This window comes from Bison bison, unplaced genomic scaffold (assembly GCF_000754665.1).
Source record: "Bison bison bison isolate TAMUID 2011002044 unplaced genomic scaffold, Bison_UMD1.0 scf7180017864163, whole genome shotgun sequence".
Lineage (NCBI taxonomy): Eukaryota > Metazoa > Chordata > Mammalia > Artiodactyla > Bovidae > Bison > Bison bison.
In genome coordinates, this window is record NW_011494735.1 from 3,026,054 (window position 1) to 3,034,346 (window position 8,293).

The window sequence follows — 8,293 nt, forward strand, 5'->3', positions numbered from 1 at the left end:
CAAACTCATGTCCATTGAGTTGGTGATGCCATCCAGCCATCTCATCCTCTGTCATCCCCTTCTCTTCCTGCCTTCAATCTTTCCCAGCATCAGGGTCTTTTCCAATGAGTCAGTTCTTCACATCAGGTGGCCAAAGGATTGGAGTTTCAGCTTCAGCATTAGTCCTTCCAATGAATATTCAGGACTGATTTCCTTTAGGATGAACTGGTTGGATCTCCTTGCAATCCAAGTGACTCCCAAGAGTCTTCTCCAACATCACAGTTCAAAAGCATCAATTCTTTGGTGCTCAGCTTTCTTTATGTGAGTCAACTCTTACATCCATACATGACTACTGGAAAAACCATAGCCTTGACTAGACGGACCTTTGTTGGCAAAATAATGTCTCTGCTTTTGAATATGCTGTCTAGGTTGGTCATAACTTTTCTTCTAAGGAGCAAGCATCTTTTAATTTCATGGCTGCTGTCACCATCTGCAGTGATTTTGGAACCCCCCAAAATAAAGTCTGTCACTGTTTTTGCTGTTTCCTCATCTATTTGCCATGAAGTGATGGGACCAGATGCCATGATTTTCTAAATGTTGAGTTTTAATCCAACTTTTTCACTCTCCTCTTTCCCTTTCATCAAGAGGCTCTTTAGTTCTTCTTCGCTTTCTGCAATAAGGGTGGTGTCATCTGCATATCTAAGGTTATTGATATTTTTCCTGGCAATCTTGATTCCAGATTGTGTTTAATCCAGCCCAGCATTTCTCATGATGTACTCTGCATATAAGTTAATAAGCAGGGTGACAACATACAGCCTTGACATAGCCCTTTCCCTATTTGGAACAAGTCTCTTGTTCCTTGTCCAATTCTGACTGTTGCTTCCTGACCTGCACTGACTAAATGTGGTCCTCTGGAGAAGGGAATGGCAAACCACTTCAGTACTCTTGCCTTGAGAACCCCATGAACAGTATGAAAAGGCAAAAATATAGGACACTGAAAGATGAACTCCCCAGTTCAGTAGGTGCCCAATATGCTACTGGAGATCAGTGGAGAAATAACTCCAGAAAGAATGAAGAGATGGTGCCAAAGCAAAAACATACTGGAGTAACAGTCATGGATGCAACTGGTGATGGAAGTAAAGTCCAATGCTGTAAAGAACAATATTACATAGGAACCTGGAATGTTAATTCCATGAATCAAGGCAAATTGGAAGTAGTCAAACAGGAGATGGCAAGAGTGAACATAAACATTTTAGTAATCAGCGAACTAAAATGGACTGGAATGGGTGAATTTAATTCAGATGATGATTATATCTACTACTGTGGGCAAGAATCCCTTAGAAGAAATAGAGTAACCACCATAGTCAACAGAAGGTCTGAAATGTAGTACTTGGATGCAATCTCAAAAATGACAGAATGATCTCTGTTCATTTCCAAGGCAAACCATTCATTATCACAGTAATCCAAGTCTATGCCCTGACCAGTAATGCTGAAGAAGCTGAAGTTGAATGGTTCTAGGAAGACCTACAAGACCTTCTAGAACTAACACCCAAAAAAGATGTCCTTTTCAGTATAGGGGACTGGAATGCAAAAGTAGGAAGTCAAGAAACACCTGGAGTAACAGGTAAATTGGCCTTGCAGTACAGAATGAAGCAGGGCAAAGGCCGATAAAGTTTTGCCAAGAGAATGCACTGGTCATAGCAAACAGCCTCTTCCAACAACGCAAGAGAAGACTCTACACATGGACATCACCAGATGGTCAATACTGAAATCATGTTGATTATATTCTCTGCAGTCAAAGATGGAGAAGTTCTATACAGTCAGCAAAAACAAGACTGGGAGCTGACTGTGGCATAGACCATGAACTCCTTATTTTTAATTCAGGCTTAAATTGAAGAAAGTAGGGAAAACCACTAGACCAGTCAGGTATGACCTAAATCAAATCCCTTACGATTATACAGTGGAAGTGACAAATAGATTCAAGGGATTAGATCTGATAGACAGATTGCCTGAAGAACTATGGTCGGAGGTTTGTGACATTGTACAGGAGTCAGTGATCAAGACCATCCCTAAGAAAAAGAAATGCAAAAAGGCAAGAGGGTTGCCTGAGGAGGCCTTACAAATAGCTGAGAAAAGAAGAGACATGAAAAGCGAAGGAGAAAAGCAAACATATACCCATTCAAATGCAGAGTTCCAAAGAAGAGCAAGGAGAGATAAGAAAGCCTTCCTCAGCTATCAATGCAAAAAAATAGAGGAAAACAATAGAATGGGAAAGTCTAGAAATCTTGTCAAGAAAATTAGAGGTACCAATGGAACATTTCATACAAAGATGGGCACAATAAAGGACAGAAATGGTATGGATCTACAGAAGCAGAAGATATTAAGAAAGACAGCAAGAATACACAGAAGAACAATACAAAAAAGATCTTCATGACCCAGATAATCATGATGGTGTGATCACCAACCTAGAACCAGGCATCCTGGAATGTGAAGTCAAGTGGACCTTAGGAAGCATCTCTATGGACAAAGCTAGTGGAGGTGATGGAATTCCAGTGGAGCTATTTCAAATCCTAAAAGATGATGCTGTGAAAGTGCTGCACTCAATATGCCTGCAAATTTGGAAAACCCAGCAGGGGCCACAGGACTGGAAAAGGTCAATTTTCATTCCAATTCCAAAGAAAGGCAATGTTAAAGAATGTTCAAACTACCACACAATTGCACTCATCTCATATGCTAGCAAAGTAATGCTCAAAATTCTCCAAGCCAGGCTTCAACAGTACATGAACCGTGAACTTCCAGATGTTCAAGCTGGATTTAGAAAAAGCAGAGGAACCAGAGATCAAATTGCCAACATCCGCTGGATCATCCAAAAGCAAGAGAGTTCCAGAAAAATATCTACTTCTGCTTTATTGTCTATGCCAAAGCCTTTTACTGTGTGGACCACAACAAACTCTGGAGAAAAAGTGGAAGAGTAGAGGGAACAAAATCCTAGGTCTGACTCCAGAGTTTGTAATCTTTGAAACTCTGATTCCATTTCCAGAAAAAGTATGACAAAGGAATAACCAGAGATTCAAATACAAATTTATGGAAAAGGATGATTCTCTCAACTCATTGTTTTTCAAATTCCCACTAGTCTTTGATTTGGAGGATGAAAAGGGATTTCAGATGAAGTTATAATATCATTTAATCACACTCTTTATCTTCATTTTTAAATGATTTATATATTATAGGCTATCAAACAGGTAACCATCAAAATTCTAGAAAAGTGGTCAGATGTTATCAGGTTGTACTTGGAAAAAGGCAAAGAAATAGAGAGGGAAGGGCAAATATAAAGTGAAAAGGCAAGGAATAACCACAAGAGGAGTTGGGTTTTCAGTAAATCTTTGGTTTAGAGGTTAGCTCGAAAGACACTGTTTTTGCCCCACTATCTGAAGCTAATGAGAGCTCTAGGGTTACCCTAAATATAATTATAGAAGTCACTCTCAGACACTTTTCAGGAAGTTTTAACAGAGAATATTCACATATAACCCATGCACATCTCCATTACTCCCTTAATTCCATAGATTTGTACAAAATTAAATAGAAAACCTAGGGCAATAGAAAATATATTTAGGGAATTTATATAGTTGGGTTTGAAAGTTATTGCACTTTTGATGACTGAGTACTAAATAAAGCAAACATAGAGCAAGAATCAACAACTCTCTTGGTCAATTAGAATTTTCATCCTGATTCATGAACTGGTTTGGACTCACCTAGATTATGGTTCTATAGAAGTAAGTAACACCATGACATGCCAGAAAATTTACCCAAAACTTGGAAATAAGGCCGGGGGAAAAAAAAGGTGGACACTCCTACACCTTTTGTAAAGCAGGAGCCAAGGCCACCCAAGGATTGTGTCGGGAAGGTACTCAGTTCATAACAATACTTAGTACTGATTAAAGGCCCAGACTTTAGTGACATGGCTCACTAACTCAGAGACTTTGTCAAGTGGAGATAGTGATGGAGTCTGCTAGAAAAGATAACCCCAGAGATTTATGGCCTATTGGTCATTACCAGTTTACATCTTAACCCAGGAATCTCATTCTAATATTTCTTTGTTAAATTTCCCCTAAATACCTCAGCTTCTTAAATTCTTTTTGAACTTATCTTACTGGCTTTCTTGTTAGTTAAAGAGTTAAAGAAAATCTTTTACATGTGTTAATTTTATATTTGCTTGAGAGTCATGATTTTACTTTTTGAAAATTATACTTTAACATGAAGGGTAAAGAATCTTTCTTTATAACTTGGTTTTATTGATGCTTGTGAAATGGGGTTATTTTTAATTTGCTATGAATATTTATTCCTATTACTTGATTTATAATTCACTGGGCTTCCCTGGTGGCTCAGATGATAAAGAATCTGCCTGCACTGTGGGAGACCCGGGTTTGATCCCTGGGTCAGGAAAATCCCCTGGAGAAGGAATGGCAACCCACTCCAGTATTCTCGCCTGCAGAATTCCACGGACAGAAACTATAATCCGTGGGGTTGCAAAGATTTGGACACGATTGAGTAACTGAATGTTCGTGTGTATATTTATGCCTGAAACCTCCATGGAGGAAATTTTATTCTTGTAAATTAGTGCTTTTGCAAGCAACTCCTCAAAAATTTTCAATCAGATGAAATACCTAAACTTAGTGGACCAGTTGACATTTGCAGTAGGAGCCTAAAGCCCACAAGAGATGAAGTAAGCTGAGGCCAGTCTGATGCTACAGCTAAAATGGAGATGAGATCATCATAGATCCTTCTGTACCTGATTTCCTCCTTTGCCTCCTTTTCCAGTAATCCTCTTGTACACACGTTGCAGGATATGTTGAGACAGGTATTTTAAAGAGCGATTAAGTGGGCCAGTATTTCATATCTGTTTGCCTGCCTTTGTTATTTGCCATTCAGTAAGGTGAATGGACGGAGAAGGAAATGGCAACCCACTCCAGTATTCTTGCCTAGAGAATCCCGGGGACGGAGGAGCCTGGTGGGCTGCCGTCTACGGGGTCGCACAGAATCAGACACGACTGAAGCAACTTGGCAGCAGCAGCAACAGCAAGGTGAATGGATACCCAGTTGCTAAGAGCATTGTTTATGCTTGGGTTCTATGCTTACAGTGTTCCACCAATTTAAAAGAATATAGATTCCAATTTGACAAGCAGTGCTCATTAATGGATTTCTCCATTTCTTTCACTGGAAGTTACTGACAGACAGTTAAGATTGCTTTGAATTAGGAGGAAGCTCTCTGATATGAATAAAATAGACTGATAACGAAGCACTCACTTTACTGACCACATCTCATTTGTCTGCATTCCATTAATCCTATATAACTCCATGCTCATTGACTTAAGGTGTTTTGTTTCTGTTATGCTGATACGCTGTGGAAATAACACCTTTTAAAATTTCCAGATCAAAGTATCCTACATAACAGTTGAATGTGGTAACTTGAGCTTTGAGGGAGAGGGATGCCGTATCACATCACCGGTACTTTTCAGTTTTGTAGAAAACAACGACGACAAAGTAGTTGAAATGTAAATGATCCAGCTCTGCCTGATTATTATGTCAGGTGATTTCCATTACTGATAACTGTTATATGTAAACCGATTAGTCATCTCTGCACAATTGTAGACCAGGGAATTGCCACATTATTGGAAAAGAAACTAGAGGCTTCCTTTGTGTTTTATGTTCACTTGCTGTAGACAAGTTAAACTGTTGTTAGGTCCTGGATGTTAAAGTTCCAAATAAGTCTCATCGTGTCCTGAAACTTTAAACTTTTCTAGGACAATCATCTTGCTTTGACACTAAGTGGTGAAGTGATGCTTAGCAAGGCAGTTAACCTCTCTCTTCTAGGTTTCCTTATCGTGAAAAGGTGGTTATTGAAGCAAGTGACTGGAAAGATTTCTTTTCTAAGCGTTTTTGAGTCTTTAATGTGGGCCTTAATTTAATGAAACTCAGGCATTTATAGGCTATTACTAATTGGTGAATTTTCTTTTAAAATGACACTCTACTTTAGTGTTTACAGTTTACATACGACTCCCAGAAACAGGTTTGTCCCCTCAAAACTAACAGCTTGTTGTGAGTAGTTAGTGCTTAGTATATATATTTTTTGTGAATTAATACATTCTACTACAAATGTTTAAACATTCCTAGTGAAAGTTTGTGGGTTTTTTTTTTCAAGTATTACAATAATAATAGGCTTCCCTGGTGGATCACACAGTAAAGAATCTGCTTGCAATGCAGAAGACCTGGGTTCAATCCCTAGGTTGGGAAGATCACCTGGTGAAGGAAATGACTGTGCACTCCAGTATTCTTGCCTGGGAAATCCCATGGACTTCCCTGGCAGACTACAGTCCCCTGGAGTAGGAAATCCCCTGGAGTAGGAGATGGCAACCCACTCCAATATTCTTGCCTAGAAAATTCCATGGGGAGAGAAGCCTGGCAGGCTCCAGTCCATGGAGTCACAGAGTCAGATATGACTGAGTGACTAAACTGACTGATTATAATAGGAGGTAAATATTTTCTTAAGTGATTTGCAATAGTCAAAATGTGGAAAGAGCACTGGACTTGTAAACAGAAGAACTTATTTCTAGTCTGGTTCTGCAACTCAGTTGGACAATTCATATCTCTTATCTGTAAAGTGGGAATAATATCTCACAGTGTTGAGATATATAGTACTCCACCTGTGAAGTGCTTTGCAAATCTGAGATAGACTCATTTTTTGATTAACTTATAAGAAATAGAGGAAAACAACAGAATGGGAAAGACTAGAGATCTCTTCAAGAAAATTAGAGATACCAAGGAAACATTTCATGCCAAGATGGGCTCGATAAAGGACAGAAATGGTATGGACCTAACAGAAGCAGAAGATATTAAGAAGAGGTGGCAAGAATACACAGAAGAACTGTACAAAAAAGATCTTCACTACCCAGATAATCACAATGGTGTAATCACTCACCTAGAGCCAGACATCCTGGAATGTGAAGTCAAGTGGGCCTTAGAAAGCATCACTATGAACAAAGCTAGTGGAGGTGATGGAATTCCAGTTAAGCTATTCCAAATCCTGAAAGATGATGCTGTGAAAGTGCTGCACTCAATATGCCAGCACATTTGGAAAACTCAGCAGTGGCCACAGGACTGGAAAAGGTCAGTTTTCATTCCAATCCCAAAGAAAGGCAATGCCAAAGAATGCTCAAACTACCGCACAATTACACTCATCTCACATGCTAGTAAAGTAATGCTCAAAATTCTCCAAGCCAGGCTTCAACAATAGGTGAATCATGAACTTCCTGATGTTCAAGCTGGTTTTAGAAAAGGCAGAGGAACCAGAGATCAAATTGCCAACATCCTCTGGATCATGGAAAAAGCAAGCGAGTTCCAGAAAAACATCTATTTCTGCTTTATTGACTATGCCAAAGCCTTTGACTGTGTGGATCACAAGAAACGGTGGAAAATTCTTCAAGAGATGGGAATACTGGACCACCTCATCTGCCTCTTGATAAACCTGTATGCAGGTCAGGAAGCAACAGTTAGAAGTGGACATGGAACAACAGACTGGTTCCAAATTGGGAAAGGAGTACGTCAAGGCTGTATATTGTCACCCTGCTTGTTTAACTTATATGAAGAGTACATCATGAGAAACACTGGACTGGAAGAAGCACAAGCTGGAATCAAGATTGCCAGGAGAAATATCAATAACCTCAGATATGCAGATGACACCACCCTTATGGCAGAAAGTGAAGAGGAAATAAAAAGCCTCTTGATGAAAGCGAAAGAGGAGAGTGACAAAGTTGGCTTAAAGCTCAACATTCAGAAAACAAAGATCATGACATCTGGTCCCATCACTTCATGGGAAATAGATGGCGAAACAGTGGAAACAGTGTCAGACTTTATTTTTGGGGGCTCCAAAATCACTGCAGATGGTGTCTGCAGCCATGAAATTAAAAGACGCTTACTCCTTAGAAGGAAAGTTATGACCAACCTAGATAGCATATTCAAAAGCAGAGACATTACTTTGCCAACAAAGGTCCGTCTAGTCAAGGCTATGGTTTTTCCTGTGGTCATGTATGGATGTGAGAGTTGGACTGTGAAGAAGGCTGAGCAAAGAAAAATCGATGCTTTTGAACTGTGGTGTTGGAGAAGACTCTTGAGAGTCCCTTGGACTGCAAGGAGATCCATCCAGTCCATTCTAAAGGAGATCAGTCCTGGGTGTTCATTGGAAGGAATGATGCTAAAGCTGAAACTCCAGTACTTTGGCCACCTCATGTAAAGAGTTGACTCATTGGAAAAGACTCTG